We start from the raw sequence: 21,087 nt of genomic DNA, 5'->3' as shown, positions 1-21,087 counted from the left end.
TTCATAAAGAGGTGTGAGGAGTTTTGTGCATGATACATCCCTGAGGTGACGTGTGATCACACTGCTGGCAGAGACTGTGTGTCTTGGAACAGTGTCTGATGACTACATGTTCATTTCTTACACACTGTCATCAATCAATCACTGTCAGTGAGTAAATACTTATTAGCAGTCATTGAAGATGTTTATAGTGTCTGTTATATTCTTTGATGTCATTTAGAACAAGCTGTTCACACTGGAGGACTGAGCTGCAGGTGTGTTTGTGAGACGCTCTCATATCTGCCACTCACCGAGTTTGGTGAGGGGCTCATCAGTGCAGGGTCAGGTGTGTGTGTCTGATTGCCCCTGATTAAGACCGGGTGTGTGAAGCCTATATATCCTGTTGGGTTCCGGTGCTCTGAGCTGACTCATTATCTCACCATCAGAGGTAGTGACTTAGACTTAGACTTAGACTCAACTTTATTGATCCCTTTGGGATGACTCCCTCTGGGAAATTCAGTCTCCAGCAGCTTATACAGTACAATACAATAGGAAAGAATCAGCACACAGAGGGTAAAAAATAAAGATCAAAATATATATATCTATCGATATATATATATATATATATATATATCTATCGATATATATATATATATATATAAAAAAGTACAATATATATATATATATAAAAAAGTACAAAATTAGATAACAAAATATATAAAATATACACTCTTAGAAAATGTACAAGTAAACAGTGGGTAATAGTTCAATTAAACTAAATTAGGTTATTGCACTGTGGTATTAGGTTATTGCACTGTGGACAGAGGTGTGAGAGGTTCATTCAGTGTGTGTTCGTGTTGTGTAGAGGTGTGTGAGTCTGCAGAAGCACCACAAGAACCTGTCGGTGTGATTTGCTCACCATTTCTCTCACAGTAGTTTGTTGGGTTTCTCTTTTAAAGCGTCCCTGGTGTCCTTTGTGTTTCGCTCTGAGTCGAGTTTATTTTCTTGTCAGCTGTGGTTTAGTTTCCCCTGATCACAGCGATATTTAGTGAAGGGAGCTTCTTTATTTTAGCTCGTTCTTTTCTCGCATCTCATTGTGATTTTTGTGGTCATACTTTTGGGTTGGCCCGAAGCCACATGTGTCAAACTCTGTGCGATTTCTGAATTTCTGTGCGACACAATGAAGCACCACACTCTGGCTTCAGGCACAGGACCGTGTGATCGCAGACATGTATGATGCAGTGAGAGCTTTACAAGCCAAGCTGCGCCTGTGGGAGACTCAGATGCAGCAAGGAAACCACATCTCCACCGCTGTGTTCCTGACTGCGCATTCTGCTGATAAACTGAGCGGACCTGGCAGAGTTCACGCGGTAATCTGTCGACTTTGGAGCTCAGAAATTTAAATGAAACTGCTCAGTAATCTGTTTGTAGTTGACGTGTAAAGAGCACCTGTAAACATCAAACATCATACCTGGAAGTGTTGTCCTACTTTACTCTCCATGCCTGTGACTTTTACTAAAGGGAGAGACGTTGATATTGCTGTCAGAGATCAACAGGACTTATCACAATTCATTTTCACCGTGTATTTTGACCGAGAACCGCGCGCAGCTCGCAGTAAAAATAGGTGAGCCTCCTATTCTCTACATTTTCGGAGCGTTGGTAGAGCAAGATACGCGTGTCGCGCCAGCATCGTGAAGACTCATCTGTCATCATGCATTTCAAATGATAATGAACACGTCCCACAGCCGCCACGCACACGCACACGCCACGCCACGCCACGACTTTCTTGACCTTGGAAACATCAGTAAAAGGTCCGTTCAGCTGCTGTTCTGGTGCTTTCCATCATGTCACACGGACATCATCAGAAGGTAGAGGTTGCAAAGTGCTCATGACATTTATATAAGTTTAAATTCCCTTTTAATTTCTCAGCTCTTCTCACCTTTTGTGGAATAAAACCTTAAGGGTCAAAGGTCAATCTTGGCGTTGGAACCAAGTGTTCATAAAACCAACCTCAACTTGTAAAGAAACAAGCATGAGAAGTCCTTAACGTCTGCTTATGAGGGAACTGTGATGCGACATGTAGAGCAGCTTGTCAATGACTGTATTGTTACAAAGATTTTCACCTTTCCATTGTACATAATGAACCCGTGTCATTTGGTGTGAAAGAGACGGAATCATTCGCCTAACCGACATGCAGCACCCAAAAAAAACTGGTCGGGTGAATAACAGCTCGTTCTGCTCTGATAGAGATCCTCTGCGTGCAGAGTCACAAGGCTCAGCTCGGATACACCTGCAGCGTGCTCTGGTTGCTTAGTGCTGCTTCTCGTTGTTCCGGGAGCTTCCTCTCTGCTCTGTGAAATAGTCATAGAATTATAATATTTAACATCTTGTGCATGGTAACAAATTTGGACAGTACTTGTTGTCTTGTTGTTTTAGCATCAAATCTTTTCAAAGGGAGGGATGAAATCAGAGCTCACATGGTAACAGATCCACCTCGATGACACCTGAGCAAACTTCCTCCGCTGTTAAAGACGCTCTGACACGGTTGAAAGCTCCAGAAGAGGACAAGACTTTGAGTTGAGATTGTAGTGTCTCAACAATGGACACACTTCAGTGGAGACTCTTTAAACAATCAGAGCTGCAGTCACAGCCAAGGAGCTTAAAGTCTTACAGGTGTGTGTTTGTGGCATTTACACTGCAGACATAAGCAGTTAGATTTGGCTTCCTCCTCAGTATTTGTGTGAAGACTTGATCGCCTCAAAGAAACGGGCTCAGATAAGAAGAACCAAAAACTGCACAAGCACCATAAACTTAAATAAACAGTAAAAACGTAATGTATGTCATATTAGTATAAACACATGTAAAGTTCTCTATCAGTATAACATTCTGGTTTATTGCCAAATATAAAAGAATATAATGAAGTCGGGCTGCACGGTGGTGCAGTGGTGAGCCCCGTCGCCTCACAGCTAGAAGGTTCCTGGTTTGATTCCCGGTTCAGACGTAGCGGGCCTTTCTGTGTGGAGTCTGCATGTCTCCCCGTGCATGGTTCCCTCCGGCTACTCGGGCTTCCTCCCACAGTCCAAAGACATGCTCGTTAGGTTCAGTGGTGACTCTAAGATTAACCAGTGCTGAGGTGGAGAGAGGGTTAAAGGTCGAAGCCGGGTGGTAGAAAATGTTTAGAGAAGCCGATAAAAGAACCTTTTTACCTGCTCTTTAGCATCGTGTTTGTTCTGAATCCTAGAAGAGTGTGTTCTCATGTTTTGCTGTTGTGCATAAAGAGTACTTTAACTTCAGGTGTTCTACTTTAACCAATCATGCAATACATTTGTGTTCCCCTCTGAAAAGAACCAGGAAGAGAACAAAACACCGACCATGTGAAGGATTGATGATGTGTGCCAGCTGAATAACTGATGCATCATTCACCTGTGCACGAGCAATGTTCCAATGTCCTTGTTTTTTTTACACCAGCCCTTCTGAGGTATTTCTGACAAACCTTAACGAGGAAGCACACCGTTTGTTTTTCAGTTGATGTGGTTTGACAAATGGCGAGTAATTTGTTGTGACAGGCATCAGAAATATTGTGCAACTGATCGACAAGTGCTCTGCTCACTTCCTGAAGACGTAAATCAAACATTCTGCAGAGGGTGTGGAAATGAGTCTGCATTAGTCTTTGAATGCATTGGACAACAGAAGTGTGTGTGCTGCAGCAAAAACATTGTTTGCAGATTTTAAACCTTAACCCTATATTTCCAAAATAGGTGAACAGTATGGAAATGCCTCCAGTTCTTTCCGATATTTTCTGTGTCACTGAGGTGCAGCTGCAGAACCAGCAAAACCCCTGGAGCCACCACAGCTGCACCAACTACTGTTGCCTCCTCTGCAGTCGTCAACAAAACAAGTTCCCTGTTCATCATAGCAGCTCTTACAGCAATTCTTTGGAATTAAGAACTGGACTGGAAAAGGGACTAATAAAGGTTTAATAAGATATTGTATGTAAAATGGTTTTCTTCTTTTGTTTATTTTTTGGCTCTTGCCTTTATTTATAAGACAGCTGAAGAGAGACAGGAAACGTTAGGAGGAGGGAGTGGGGGATGACAGACAGAACAGACCTTATACCATGCACTGATTATGTGTACTGACAAACCTGTTTTGTATTATTATTGACATATGACAAGCATAGATAAAACTTGTGCTAACTGCTGATAACACTGACACAGAACCAAATGAGCCACAAACAGCTTCTTTGTTACATTTTCACGGAGAGCTTTTTTGTTTGATTGCATTGTGAGGGATTTAGAGGATGTGAAAACTGTGCAGCGCTCTGTGGTGATCGCTCTGTGGTGATCGCTCTGTAGTCTACATTTGAAAATGTATTTTAACAAGCCATGTAAAGAATTCAAAAAAATAAAATGAAGATTTTAATATCCTTTTGTTTTTTTTTAGGGTAAAGCATCATTTTCATACATTTAAAAATGTGCCTACAAAAACTCCCATAGCAGAGATATAAAGATATTTCACAAAATAGAATATATAATCAATATAAACAGTTATGTCCTGTTTAACAAGTGAACAGCTACCAAGGCTGAGGTACTGAAATGTTTATAGCATGATGCACTGCGACTTTACCCATGTTTGTTTGACTGAATGAAGCCACGAGTTCAGGATTTGGATGCTGCCATCTTGGTTTTCTGGAGCCAGAAATGACACTATTTGCATGCTGGATAGGAGCAATAATTTTAACTCACCGAAAAGATTGAGCACAGACTTCTGAGACAGCCAGATAGTTCCATAAATCACACAATAAAACAGATTATTTGTCCAATTATTTGTGTAATATAAACCCCAAATGACTCCAACAACACAAACACACCCGAGACGTTAAGTTCAGCGACCAGTGACTGGGTTGATGTCTCACATACAGACTGCAGTATCCACCTGTTGACCCAGCCCCTATAATTAAAAGTTTCATATATTTTAACAGGTGAGTTATATATCAAAAAAATATATAAAAATTCTCCCGTACAGTTGTTAAGAATAGAGACCAAAACAGTTTTTGTACCAGGCTGTAAACATGTTTTATTTCTGCTGTAGAGTTGGACATTTTAACATGGGGCTCTATGGGGACTGACTCACTTTAGGAGCCAGCCTCAAGTGGACACTTCAGGAACTGCAGCTTTTTTGCACTTCCGCATTGGCTTCATTTTTCAACACCTTAGTTTAAATACAATCTCAGAGAGCCGCTAGCATGGCTCTGGACTCTCTCTCTCAATGTACGGTGGCCCTTAGCGCTCAAAACACTGCAATTTAAGACAACACATGGAAATGGACAAAACAAAAGCTAATTGAGGAAAATTCTTTGTCAATTTGGGCCACCATTTAGGAGCCATATTGAAAATTCAGACTACACAACAAATACTAAAACATTAGCAAATTTGTCAACACTACCCCTCTCCCAGGGTGGTGTGCTTTGGGGCAAGCCCAACATACCTAGGCTTTCCTTGCATTACGTGAAAGTGTCACAAAGGTTATCAACCTACTCTTGTGATGACCTCACTGCTTCAGAAGGGCCTGCTGTTCCCTTTCCTGTCTCTGTCATGTCTCTCCTGAGGGGTTTCGGCGCACGGGGGAGCACTCTGACCCCGACGTTATTTTTTTTTTGGCCTTCTGTCAAGTTTCTCTGTCACAAGATACAACACACATCATATCATCCACATCATCCACTCACCCATCAGCCAACACACTTATAACATTGATGAACATATAATCTTTGTGTAATATTGTTTTTTAGTCTCCTTTGTAATAAAGAATCTATATCTCTGTAGGAAACATAGCAGAGACATAAAATCAGTTATTGAAAGGGATGTGCTTTAAAGCTGATTTCAATCTGAAAATCTTAACATAACCTCCTTCACAGCTGGTCAGGTGTGCAGCATGAGTAACCTCTGTGAACAAGCCAGATTAAAAGAGAGAAAGTGACAGTGAAAACTGACTCTTAGAACTGAAGAAGCCTTTGGATGAGGAGCAAACGACTTCAAGAACTTCAACCATGTCTTTTGGAGTAAACCTTGAACTACTTGTACCTGGATGGCTGAGGACATTCACAGACAACACATCCCTCCTCAAGGTGCAGTCGCCTACTCCCAGTCTTTCATACTTCACATACTACACATACTAAGCCAACAAGTAACAGGACATCAGCTGCACGACGACAACCATAATTATACCGGCCAAAAATAGTCAATCAAGTGTGTTAATATAAATAACTGTTGTAAAGGAAGTCTTGTTGCTGTCAATAGAGTTCAATTATTCACTCCTCAGTCTGTCATACTTCACATGCTCAAATTTAAACGACAACAGGAAACATAACATTAGTTGCACACTGACGAAGGAGATTGGTGCAGTCTCATCAGTAAGACAAACAAACGTGTACAGTGACATCAGAAATATCCTGCCAACAATATTCAATCCAACGTCATGACTGACATACGTCACTCAACCAGTTTCTTTACTCACTGAACATATCAGCCAAATAAAAGAAGTGAGAATTATGAAGCAGAGCCACACCTTACACAGAGGAAAAAAATATTAGTCACACAGATTATTTACGTCTTTGTTGAACAGCCTGATGTCATCTTACCTGCTTTGTGTGGATATATAAGCTGCTGTGTGTTCAGTGGAGGACATCAACAAGCAAACAGCAAAGGATACAGAACAGGTGGAATCAGAGAGCATCAGCACTTCAGGCACTGCAGTAAAGACGAGTCAACTACAGACAGAATCTGTGAGTAATTTAATGATGGATATTTGTCCAATTGCAATTAATTCAAAATATATTTCTTTTCTTTCTTTAATTATTATGAAATGATTTAGTAACTTTGTGTTAACAGTGTTATCTGTGCTTATAGTGTTATTTTGATTGAAAAACAAAACGGATACTTTGGAAAGTGTTAAATTGTAATTTTAATGCTTTAACTATTGTATCGTATTCTATTCTATTCTAATATTTAACAATCTAAAAGATGCAAAGGATAATAAAATAAAACTTATACAATTAATTTCAGCATTCTGAATGTGTAACTGTATCTTTATCAATAAGTAAATGTGAGAAGTTAAAATAATGTTGTTTTTGTCCAAAATGTGAACATTAATCAGTTGTTACTGAGCTCAATGTAACCTAAATGAATGTTATTATTTCCCAACAGAGAAGAACCTCCACCACAATGATGATGAGGATCTGTGTCATCTTGCTTCTGTTAGTTGGTGAGTTTCAGTGACTGAAACGTGTTTGTTCAGCATATTTTCTTTATATTAAAATGAGGAATCAAAATGTGAATGTTATACTGATGATCAACTCCATTGTCCAACAGCCTCAGGCAACGGACAAACCCCAACAACCACAGCTGCCCCAACAACAACCACAGCTGCCCAAACAACGACCACAGCTGCCCCAACAACGACCACAGCTGCCTCAACAACAACCACAGCTGCTCCAACAACGACCACAGCTGCCCCAACAACGACCACAGCTGCCTCAACAACAACCACAGCTGCTCCAACAACAACCACAGCTGCCCCAACAACAACCACAGCTGCAGCAACAACGACCACAGCTGCCTCAACAACAACCACAGCTGCTCCAACAACAACCACAGCTGCCCCAACAACGACCACAGCTGCCTCAACAACAACCACAGCTGCTCCAACAACAACCACAGCTGCCCCAACAACAACCACAGCTGCAGCAACAACCACAGCTGCCCCAACAACCACAGCATCCCCGACAACAACCACAGCATCCCCAACAACAACCACAGCTGCTCCAACAACCACAGCATCCCCAACAACGACCACAGCTGCCCCAACAACCACAGCTGCCTCAACAACAACCACAGCTGCCACAACAACAACAGCTGCCCCAACAACCACAGCATCCCCAACAACAACCACAGCTGCTCCAACAACCACAGCATCCCCAACAACAACCACAGGATCCCCAACAACCACAGCATCCCCAACAACAACCACAGCTGCCCCAACAACCACAGCTGCCTCAACAACAACCACAGCTGCCCCAACAACAACCACAGCTGCCCCAACAACAACAGCTGTACCAACAACAACTACAGCTGCCCCAACATCAACCACAGCTGCAGCAACAACAACCACAGCTGCCCCAACAACCACAGCTGCACCAACAACCACCACAGCTGCCCCAACAACAACCACAGCTGCAGCAACAACAACCACAGCTGCCCCAACAACAACCACTGCTGCCGCAACCGCTGCTGCTGCAACAACCACAGCTGCTCCAACAACCACAGCTGCCTCAACAACAACCACAGCTGCCCCAACAACCACAGCTGTCTCAACAACAACCACAGCTGCCCCAACAACAACCACAGCTACTCCAACAACCACAGCTGCCGCAACAACAACCACAGCTGCCTCAACAACAACCACAGCTGCTTCAACAACAACTACAGCTGCCCCAACAACAACCACAGCTGCAGCAACAACAACCACAGCTGCCCCAACAACCACAGCTGCCGCAACAACAACCACAGCTGCCTCAACAACAACCACAGCTGCTTCAACAACAACTACAGCTGCCCCAACAACAACCACAGCTGCCCAAACAACCACAGCTGCAGCAACAACAACCACAGCTGCCCCAACAACAACCACAGCTGCCGCAACAACCACAGCTACAGCAACAACAACCACAGCTGCCTCAACAACAACCACAGCTGCCCCAACAACCACAGCTGCCTCAACAACAACCACAGCTGCCCAAACAACCACTGCTGCCCCAACAACAACCACTGCTGCCTCAACAACAACGACAGCTGCTCCAACAACCACAGCTGCCCAAACAACCGCAGCTGCCTCAACAACAACTGCAGCTGCCCCAACAACAACCACAGCTGCAGCAACAACAACCACTGCTGCCGCAACCACAACCACAGCTGCCTCAACAACAACCACAGCTGCCCCAACAACAACAACAGCTGCCGCAACAACAACCACAGCTGCCCCAACAACCACAGCTGCAGCAACACCAACCACAGCTGCCCCAACAACAACCACAGCTGCCCCAATAACAACCACAGCTGCCGCAACAACCACAGCTGCCCCAACAACAACCACAGCTGCCCCAACAACCACAGCTGCAGCAACACCAACCACAGCTGCCCCTACAACAACCACAGCTGCAGCAACACCAACCACAGCTGCCCCAACAACAACCACAGCATCCCCAACAACAACCACAGCTGCAGCAACACCAACCACAGCTGCCCCAACAACCACAGCTGCAGCAACACCAACCACAGCTGCCCCAACAACAACCACAGCATCCCCAACAACAACCACAGTTGCCCTGACCACAACCACAGCTGCCGCAACAACCACAGGTGCCCCAACAACAACCACAGCTACCCCAACAACAACCACAGCTGCCCAAACAACCACAGCTGCAGCAACACCAACCACAGCTGCCCCAACAACAACCACAGCTGCCCCAACAACAGCCACAGCTGCCCCAACAACAACCACAGCTGCCGCAACAACCACAGCTGCAGCAACAACAACCACAGTTGCCCTGACAACAACCACAGCTGCCCCAACAACAACCACAGCAGCAGCAACAACAACCACAGCTGCCGCAACCACAACCACTGCATCTGCAACCACAACCACAGCTGCTCCAACAACCACAGCTGCCTCAACAACAACCACAGCTGCCCAAACAACCACAGCTGCCGCAACAACAACCACAGCTGCCCCAACAACCACAGCTGCAGCAACAACAACCACAGCTGCCCCAACAACAACCACAGCTGCCGCAACAACAACCACAGTTGCCCAGACAACAACAACAGCTGCCCCAACAACAACCACAGCTGCCCCAACAACCACAGCATCCCCATCAACAACCACAGCAGCAGCAACAACAACCACAGCTGCCGCAACCACAACCACTGCATCTGCAACCACAACCACAGCTGCTCCAACAACCACAGCTGCCTCAACAACAACCACAATTGCCCCAACAACCACAGCTGCCTCAACAACAACCACAGCTGCCCCAACAACCACAGCTGCCCAAACAACCACAGCTGTAGCAACAATAACCACAGCTGCCCCAACAACCACAGCTGCCCCAACAACAACCACAGCTGCCGCAACAACAACCACAGTTGCCCTGACAACAACCACAGCTGCAGCAACAACAAACACAGCTGCTCCAACAACAACCACAGCTGCCCCAACAACAGTGGTTGCAACAACTGCCCCAGGAGCAACTACAGCTGCCTCAGGAGCAACAAACAATTCCCCAGGAGCAACCACAGCTGCCTCAGGAGCAACCAGTGCAGCCCCTGGAGCAACCACAGCTGCGTCAGGAGCAACCAATGCAGCCCCTGGAGCAACCACAGCTGCGTCAGGAGCAACCAATGCAGCCCCTGGAGCAACCACAGCTGCATCAGGAGCAACCAATGCAGCCCCTGGAGCAACCACAGCTGCCTCAGGAGCAACCAATGCAGCCCCTGGAGCAACTAATGCAGCCCCTGGAGCAACCACAGCTGCCTCAGGAGCAACTAATGCAGTCCCTGGAGCAACCACAGCTGCCTCAGGAGCAACTAATGCAGTCCCTGGAGCAACCACAGCTGCCTCAGGAGCAACCAGTGCAGCCCCTGGAGCAACCACAGCTGCCTCAGGAGCAACCAGTGCAGCCCCTGGAGCAACCACAGCTGCCTCTGGAGCAACCAATGCAGCCCCTGGAGCAACCACAGCTGCCTCAGGAGCAACCAATGCAGCCCCTGGAGCAACCACAGCTGCCTCAGGAGCAACCAATGCAGCCCCTGGAGCAACCACAGCTGCCTCAGGAGCAACTAATGCAGTCCCTGGAGCAACCACAGCTGTGTCAGGAGCAACCACTGTAGCTGCAGGAGCAACAGCAGCACCAACAACAACTGCTGCCTCCTCTGCAGTCGTCAACAAAACAAGTCTCCTTTTGGTCATCGCAGCTCTTACAGTAATTCTTTGGCACTAAGAACTGGACTTGAACAAAGAACTTACAATACAACCCAAAAAATGACACTTTATTCTTTCAGAATGTATTTTTCACAAAGAGACCAAAGGACTTGCTGTCATTCATTCTTATTGATCCTGTCTAAACTTCCTTACTGTATATCTGAGGTTTGAATATGTTACTGTGACTGCTGTTTTTCCAAACACAAAATGATTTTCATGATAACAGATCTAATGTCATGCACTAATTTATTCCACTGACAAACTTGCTTTATTTATTTATTTATTATTTACACATAAGACAATCAAAGATACATATTTTACTACCTGCTGTGAACTAGAGAAACAACCATATGAGCCACATACAGTAAGCAGACACAGAAACATGAACAGCTTTGCTGTCTAATATAATTACTAATGCATTACACTGTAAGGAATTTACTGTATGGTAATTTTGTGTAGCAAACTGTATTGAATGTTCTGTTGTCTACTTTTGAAATGGATTATTTATTAAATAAAAAAGATTGAAATGCAAAGAACCAGATTTTACTTTGTTTTGTTATATTTTTCAATGATTCAGCTTCATACTAATATCTGACTCTTCCTGTAGTCGGTAAAACCATGCAGGGCCGACATCTAAAAAAATACAATTCAATATTTTTAGGTCATATTCACACCCAAAAATCGGATGAAGAAAACAATGTGAACAATATCATGAACATTAAACAAAGTAGAGCATATGGGCATTAACAAACAGGACTGTGTTGCTAAAAACTAAAAAACTGAACAGCTACCAAAACCGAGTCAAACTCTTGTGTGACCTTTCTTTAAAATATATGTAATTAGTTTGAAGCCTTTATTTACAACGCAATATGAGGCATTTTTTAACTTCTTGGCATTTTTCCTTAAATAAAGCTGTGTGAATAAAATACTTTGGCACACTTGATAATGATTTAACTTTATTTCTCTCTCTCTCTCCCTTGCCTAAAATCTACAAATAGTTCAAAATGGAAAAAAACTATGGAAAAAATCCAAGAAGAAACAAACAAATAAATAGAAACTTAAGCTGCAATCAGGGTTTGTTGCAATGGACACACAAGAATCGTCATGTGGTTTGGACAGTGCACAAAGGAGTTACATGTAATTACCTGTGACCACACAGTGGCAGAAGCAGACACGCAGTAATCATGCATTATAGTGATGTAGATGAATGAAGCCCACACTGCATGCATGTCATGAATTCAGATGTTTGTCACGCGACGTGTTCTGCTTCTTACCACTAGGTGGCGCTTTGACAAAGATGTTGATCTGTTACAGCCGGGCCTGTCAGCAAACGTGTGAAATTTGGAGCAGATTGAACTTTGTATTTGAGAGTTGTAACAACTTCCTGTTGTTAGGGGTGGCATCAAGTTTGTGTGCGCAACACGTCCGAATATCATTAATTTTCTGTCTCCACTTATCATATCTACTTTAACTACTTACACTAATCTATCAAACAGTTCTTATATTCATGTGTATAGGTTTTAAATGTATGAACTGCACAACAGAGGGGCACCACAAAAATATTCCATATTATATTTTAACCCAAAAAGATTTATCTTCAAAAGTCACAGTAAAAGGTAAAAACAAAGAAAATGTGCTTCTTTGAAATGACACAAAAGCTTTTAAAAAATGTACAACAGAGCCAAATAATTTGATTTAAACTTACGTCTCATCTCTGACTTGAGAGATAGCCAATCATAGTTCAGGATTATTGGGTGGCAGTGGGGTGGCCAATCAGATTTATGAGCTGGCAAGATATTGAAACATATCCAGCTTGTGAGCCTCTGAGGCCCTGCTTAAGAGCTTGAGGGAGACACAGATGTTTTAATGTGAAACGGCCTGATTCAGTGTTTTAACCAGTTTTAATCACCAGTTCCTTTTGTTTTGGAGAAGACAAGTCGCTGCTGATAACTGTGCTCCTTTTAGACCTGTAAAAAACACAGAATGAAGCATCGTGGAGAGACTTTTTCATAAAGTTAACAGCCTGCCTTGTTCTGCCTTGCTATGTATACAGAAAATGTGAGTCTTCTAGTTTGGTGTGGACTAGTTATGATTCGAATCCCTGACTTGTAGGGGACAGCTCTTAAAAACTTGTTTTTAAAAGAGGTGGAATATTTGTTTCAGGTAAAGAACATGCTTTCTCTTTTATCTGTAAAGGTAACAAATGAATTCTTTGGCCAAAACAGAGAAACACAAACCTGACTGCCACAAAAGATAAAGTCTTGAAATAAAGGATTAGTTAAAGTGAGTCACAAGAAAGAAGAATGTTCGACTAAAAACTATTGGCGTACATATGACAATGAGTTAAAAACATTTATTTTATTATTATTTATTTTAATTCGAATATGCAAATAGTCCAAGGCTTCCTGATTGCTGTTTAACAAATTGTTTGCACAACATAATAAAGAAATGAAGATTTTGATGAAGCAAAATAATGAAACAGAAAAAAATAAATAAATGACATATTCGAAAAGGAGAGAGAAAAAGCATAGCTTGTTAGCTCTCACCCCTTTGTCTAAATTGAGCTCATATATATATAAATACATACACACACACACACACACACACACACACACACACATATACATGCATATATATACATACATACACATATACACATACACATATATACCCATATATATACATACATACATATACACATTCACATTCTCTACCTCTCATCACCATGCCACATCAATTAATAAATAATAATCACCAATAATCACTAATGACCATTATCCATTGTACCCGCTAAATAACTTCTTTCTTGAACTGTTTGATATTTGGACTTTGCTTGAGTTCCTCACTTAGATTGTTCCATAACTTGACACCGGAAATAGATATACAGAAACTTTTCAAGGTTGTTCGTCTGTTTAGGCTTTTGAAGTTATGTTCCCCTCTTAATTGATAACCTCCCTCCCGATTCCTAAATACATTTTGTATATTTTCTGGTAATTGTCTGTTTTTTGCCTTATACATAATGATTGCTGTTTGATAAGTTCTTGTAGGTTGGAATAAGGTTGTTAAAACCTGAACTGACTCGAGAAGTAAGTCGATACGTCTTGTCGCTGTCATTAGAGGTCAATCATTCTCTTCTTGAGGTGAGGTACTTCCGGTCTGTCATACTTCACAACAACAGGTAACAGGACATTAGTTGCACAATGACTAAACAGACTGGTGCAATCTAAAGATAAACAAATGTGTACAGCGACATCACAAACATCGAGCCAAAAATAAACATCATGACTGACATACAACGTCACTCAACCAGTTTCTTTACTTACCGGACATATCAACCAAATAAACACATCATATCATCCACTCACCCATCAGCCAACACACTTATAACATTGATGAACATATAATCTTTGTGTAATATTGTTTTTTAGTCTCCTTTGTAATAAAGAATCTATATCTCTGTGGAAAACATAGCAGAGACATAAAATCAGTTATTGAAAGGGATGTGCTTTAAAGCTGATTTCAATCTGAAAATCTTAACATAACCTCCTTCACAGCTGGTCAGGTGTGCAGCATGAGTAACCTCTGTGAACAAGCCAGATTAAAAGAGAGAAAGTGACAGTGAAAACTGACTCTTAGAACTGAAGAAGCCTTTGGATGAGGAGCAAACGACTTCAAGAACTTCAACCATGTCTTTTGGAGTAAACCTTGAACTACTTGTACCTGGATGGCTGAGAACATTCACAGACAACACATCCCTCCTCAAGGTGCAGTCGCCTACTCCCAGTCTTTCATACTTCACATACTACACATACTAAGCCAACAAGTAACAGGACATCAGCTGCACGACGACAACCATAATTATACCGGCCAAAAATAGTCAATCAAGTGTGTTAATATAAGTAACTGTTGTAAAGGAAGTCTTGTTGCTGTCAATAGAGTTCAATTATTCACTCCTCAGTCTGTCATACTTCACATGCTCAAATTTAAACGACAACAGGAAACATAACATTAGTTGCACACTGACGAAGGAGATTGGTGCAGTCTCATCAGTAAGACAAACAAATGTGTACAGTGACATCAGAAATATCCTGCCAACAATATTCAATCCAACGTCATGACTGACATACGTCACTCAACCAGTTTCTTTACTCACTGAACATATCAGCCAAATAAAAGAAGTGAGAATTATGAAGCAGAGCCACACCTTACACAGAGGAAAAAAATATTAGTCACACAGATTATTTACGTCTTTGTTGAACAGCCTGATGTCATCTTACCTGCTTTGTGTGGATATATAAGCTGCTGTGTGTTCAGTGGAGGACATCAACAAGCAAACAGCAAAGGATACAGAACAGGTGGAATCAGAGAGCATCAGCACTTCAGGCACTGCAGTAAAGACGAGTCAACTACAGACAGAATCTGTGAGTAATTTAATGATGGATATTTGTCCAATTGCAATTAATTCAAAATGTATTTCTTTTCTTTCTTTAATTATTATGAAATGATTTAGTAACTTTGTGTTAACAGTGTTATCTGTGCTTATGGTGTTATTTTTTCTGAAAGACTAAACAGAGATTTTGGACAGTGTTGTGAACTTGTAATTTTAATGCTTTATTTCTGCTGCTAAGATATTTTAAGGGCTTTAAAAAACATTGTATACAATACATTAAACAAAGCCGGATTCAATGAAGAAACAGTGAAGCTGTAAAAGGCACCACAATGAAAAAAAACAATTTGTTAAACCTAGGATTCATTCTGTTCTCTTAAGAGGTAGCAGTTTGCATTTACAACTAATTCTTTAAAGCGTCTTAAAGATGTAATGGGTAAACTCATGAAGGTTACATTATTAATTTCAGGTTTCTTTAGACTTCTCTATGTTCAGATTCATCACACTCCAAAAGTATCTGTATATTTAAGACGATAAAAATCTTTTTTTCTTGTCCAAATGGGAACATTATTCTGTTGTTATTACTGAGCTCAATGTAACCTAAATGAATGTTATTATTTCCCAACAGAGAAGAACCTCCACCACAATGATGATGAGGATCTGTGTCATCTTGCTTCTGTTAGTTGGTGAGTTTCAGTGACTGAAACGTGTTTGTTCAGCATATTTTCTTTATATTAAAATGAGGAATCAAAATGTGAATGTTATACTGATGATCAACTCCATTGTCCATCAGCCTCAGGCAACGGACAAATTACCACCACAGCTGCCCCAACAACAACCACAGCTGCCCCAACAACAACCACAGCTGCTCCAACAACCACAGCTGCCCCAACAACAACCACAGCTGCTCCAACAACAACCACAGCTGCTCCAACAACCACAGCTGCCCCAACAACAACCACAGCTGCTCCAACAACAACCACAGCTGCTCCAACAACCACAGCTGCCCCAACAACAACCACAGCTGCTCCAACAACAACCACAGCTACTCCAACAACCACAGCTGCCCCAACAACAACCACAGCTGCCTCATCAACAGCTGCTCCAGCAACAACAACAATAACGGCTACAACAACTGCCCCAGCCACCTCAGGAGCAACAAGTGCAGCCCCTGGAGCAACCACAGCTGCCTCAGGAGCAACCAGTGCAGCCCCTGGAGCAACCACAGCTGCCTCAGGAGCAACCAATGCAGCCCCTGGAGCAACCACAGCTGCCTCAGGAGCAACCAGTGCAGCCCCTGGAGCAACCACAGCTGCCTCAGGAGCAACTAATGCAGTCCCTGGAGCAACCACAGCTGTGTCAGGAGCAACCACTGTAGCTGCAGGAGCAACAACAGCACCAACAACAACTGCTGCCTCCTCTGCAGTCGTCAACAAAACAAGTCTCCTTTTGGTCATCGCAGCTCTTACAGTAATTCTTTGGCACTAAGAACTGGACTTGAACAAAGAACTTACAATACAACCCAAAAAATGACACTTTATTCTTTCAGAATGTATTTTTCACAAAGAGACCAAAGGACTTGCTGTCATTCATTCTTATTGATCCTGTCTAAACTTCCTTACTGTATATCTGAGGTTTGAATATGTTACTGTGACTGCTGTTTTTCCAAACACAAAATGATTTTCATGATAACAGATCTAATGTCATGCACTAATTTATTCCACTGACAAACTTGCTTTATTTATTTATTTATTATTTACACATAAGACAATCAAAGATACATATTTTACTACCTGCTGTGAACTAGAGAAACAACCATATGAGCCACATACAGTAAGCAGACACAGAAACATGAACAGCTTTGCTGTCTAATATAATTACTAATGCATTACACTGTAAGGAATTTACTGTATGGTAATTTTGTGTAGCAAACTGTATTGAATGTTCTGTTGTCTACTTTTGAAATGGATTATTTATTAAATAAAATAGATTGAAATGCAAAGAACCAGATTTTACTTTGTTTTGTTATATTTTTCAATGATTCAGCTTCATACTAATATTTGACTCTTCCTGTAGTCGGTAAAACCATGCAGGGCCGACATCTAAAAAAATACAATTCAATAATTTTAGGTCATATTCACACCCAAAAATCGGATGAAGAAAAACAATGTGAACAATATCATAAACATTAAACAAAGTAGAGCATATGGGCATTAACAAACAGGACTGTGTTGCTAAAAACTAAAAAACTGAACAGCTACCAAAACCGAGTCAAACTCTTGTGTGACCTTTCTTTAAAATATATGTAATTAGTTTGAAGCCTTTATTTACAACGCAATATGAGGCATTTTTTAACTTCTTGGCATTTTTCCTTAAATAAAGCTGTGTGAATAAAATACTTTGGCATACTTGATAATGATTTAACTTTATTTCTCTCTCTCTCTCCCTTGCCTAAAATCTACAAATAGTTCAAAATGGAAAAAAACTATGGAAAAAATCCAAGAAGAAACAAACAAATAAATAGAAACTTAAGCTGCAATCAGGGTTTGTTGCAATGGACACACAAGAATCGTCATGTGGTTTGGACAGTGCACAAAGGAGTTACATGTAATTACCTGTGACCACACAGTGGCAGAAGCAGACACGCAGTAATCATGCATTATAGTGATGTAGATGAATGAAGCCCACACTGCATACATGTCATGAATTCAGATGTTTGTCATGCGACGCGTTCTGCTTCTTACCACTAGGTGGCGCTTTGACAAAGATGTTGATCTGTTACAGCCGGGCCTGTCAGCAAACGTGTGAAATTTGGAGCAGATTGAACTTTGTATTTGAGAGTTGTAACAACTTCCTGTTGTTAGGGGTGGCATTAAGTTTGTGTGCGCAACACGTCCGAATATCATTAATTTTCTGTCTCCACTTATCATATCTACTTTAACTACTTACACTAATCTATCAAACAGTTCTTATATTCATGTGTATAGGTTTTAAATGTATGAACTGCACAACAGAGGGGCACCACAAAAATATTCCATATTATATTTTAACCCAAAAAGATTTATCTTCAAAAGTCACAGTAAAAGGTAAAAACAAAGAAAATGTGCTTCTTTGAAATGACACAAAAGCTTTTAAAAAATGTACAACAGAGCCAAATAATTTGATTTAAACTTACGTCTCATCTCTGACTTGAGAGATAGCCAATCATAGTTCAGGATTATTGGGTGGCAGTGGGGTGGCCAATCAGATTTATGAGCTGGCAAGATACTGAAACATGTCCAACTTGTGAGCCTCTGAGGCCCTGCTTAAGAGCTTGAGGGAGACACAGATGTTTTAATGTGAAACGGCCTGATTCAGTGTTTTAACCAGTTTTAATCACCAGTTCCTTTTGTTTTGGAGAAGACAAGTCGCTGCTGATAACTGTGCTCCTTTTAGACCTGTAAAAAACACAGAATGAAGCATCGTGGAGAGACTTTTTCATAAAGTTAACAGCCTGCCTTGTTCTGCCTTGCTATGTATACAAAAAAATGTGAGTCTTCTAGTTTGGTGTGGACTAGTTATGATTCGAATCCCTGACTTGTAGGGGACAGCTCTTAAAAACTTGTTTTTAAAAGAGGTGGAATATTTGTTTCAGGTAAAGAACATGCTTTCTCTTTTATCTGTAAAGGTAACAAATGAATTCTTTGGCCAAAACAGAGAAACACAAACCTGACTGCCACAAAAGATAAAGTCTTGAAATAAAGGATTAGTTAAAGTGAGTCACAAGAAAGAAGAATGTTCGACTAAAAACTATTGGCGTACATATGACAATGAGTTAAAAACATTTATTTTATTATTATTTATTTTAATTCGAATATGCAAATAGTCCAAGGCTTCCTGATTGCTGTTTAACAAATTGTTTGCACAACATAATAAAGAAATGAAGATTTTGATGAAGCAAAATAATGAAACAGAAAAAAATAAATAAATGACATATTCGAAAAGGAGAGAGAAAAAGCATAGCTTGTTAGCTCTCACCCCTTTGTCTAAATTGAGCTAATATATATATAAATACATACACACACACACACACACACACACACACACACACACACACATATACATGCATATATATACATACATACACATATACACATACACATATATACCCATATATATACATACATACATATACACATTCACATTCTCTACCTCTCATCACCATGCCACATCAATTAATAAATAATAATCACCAATAATCACTAATGACCATTATCCATTGTACCCGCTAAATAACTTCTTTCTTGAACTGTTTGATATTTGGACTTTGCTTGAGTTCCTCACTTAGATTGTTCCATAACTTGACACCGGAAATAGATATACAGAAACTTTTCAAGGTTGTTCGTCTGTTTAGGCTTTTGAAGTTATGTTCCCCTCTTAATTGATAACCTCCCTCCCGATTCCTAAATACATTTTGTATATTTTCTGGTAATTGTCTGTTTTTTGCCTTATACATAATGATTGCTGTTTGATAAGTTCTTGTAGGTTGGAATAAGGTTGTTAAAACCTGAACTGACTCGAGAAGTAAGTCGATACGTCTTGTCGCTGTCATTAGAGGTCAATCATTCTCTTCTTGAGGTGAGGTACTTCCGGTCTGTCATACTTCACAACAACAGGTAACAGGACATTAGTTGCACAATGACTAAACAGACTGGTGCAATCTAAAGATAAACAAATGTGTACAACGACATCACAAACATCGAGCCAAAAATAAACATCATGACTGACATACAACGTCACTCAACCAGTTTCTTTACTTACCGGACATATCAACCAAATAAACACATCATATCATCCACTCACCCATCAGCCAACACACTTATAACATTGATGAACATATAATCTTTGTGTAATATTGTTTTTTAGTCTCCTTTGTAATAAAGAATCTATATCTCTGTAGAAAACATAGCAGAGACATAAAATCAGTTATTGAAAGGGATGTGCTTTAAAGCTGATTTCAATCTGAAAATCTTAACATAACCTCCTTCACAGCTGGTCAGGTGTGCAGCATGAGTAACCTCTGTGAACAAGCCAGATTAAAAGAGAGAAAGTGACAGTGAAAACTGACTCTTAGAACTGAAGAAGCCTTTGGATGAGGAGCAAACGACTTCAAGAACTTCAACCATGTCTTTTGGAGTAAACCTTGAACTACTTGTACCTGGATGGCTGAGGACATTCACAGACAACACATCCCTCCTCAAGGTGCAGTCGCCTACTCCCAGTCTTTCATACTTCACATACTACACATACTAAGCCAACAAGTAACAGGACATCAGCTGCACGATGACAACCATAATTATACCGGCCAAAAATAGTCAATCAAGTGTGTTAATATAAGTAACTGTTGTAAAGGAAGTCTTGTTGCTGTCAATAGAGTTCAATTATTCACTCCTCAGTCTGTCATACTTCACATGCTCAAATTTAAACGACAACAGGAAACATAACATTAGTTGCACACTGACGAAGGAGATTGGTGCAGTCTCATCAGTAAGACAAACAAACGTGTACAGTGACATCAGAAATATCCTGCCAACAATATTCAATCCAACGTCATGACTGACATACGTCACTCAACCAGTTTCTTTACTCACTGAACATATCAGCCAAATAAAAGAAGTGAGAATTATGAAGCAGAGCCACACCTTACACAG

At 41.1% G+C, this 21,087-nt stretch overlaps 1 long non-coding RNA gene across 1 annotated transcript; it reads left to right on the top strand.

Annotated features, from left to right (window-relative positions):
• Positions 1-6,671: 6,671 nt before the first annotated feature.
• On the top strand, positions 6,672-7,413 carry LOC138608392 (uncharacterized). The gene is made up of 3 exons (XR_011309439.1): positions 6,672-6,757; positions 7,179-7,236; positions 7,344-7,413. It is a non-coding gene; the product is annotated as an uncharacterized lncRNA (long non-coding RNA).
• Positions 7,414-21,087: the final 13,674 nt, after the last annotated feature.

Source organism: Semicossyphus pulcher, unplaced genomic scaffold (assembly GCF_022749685.1).
Source record: "Semicossyphus pulcher isolate SPU_LCO1_2020_fin unplaced genomic scaffold, fSemPul1.0.p SCAF_5, whole genome shotgun sequence".
Classification (NCBI taxonomy): Eukaryota; Metazoa; Chordata; class Actinopteri; order Labriformes; family Labridae; genus Semicossyphus; species Semicossyphus pulcher.
Note: the sequence above shows the minus strand (reverse complement) of the source record. Positions and strands in the feature narration are given on the sequence as shown.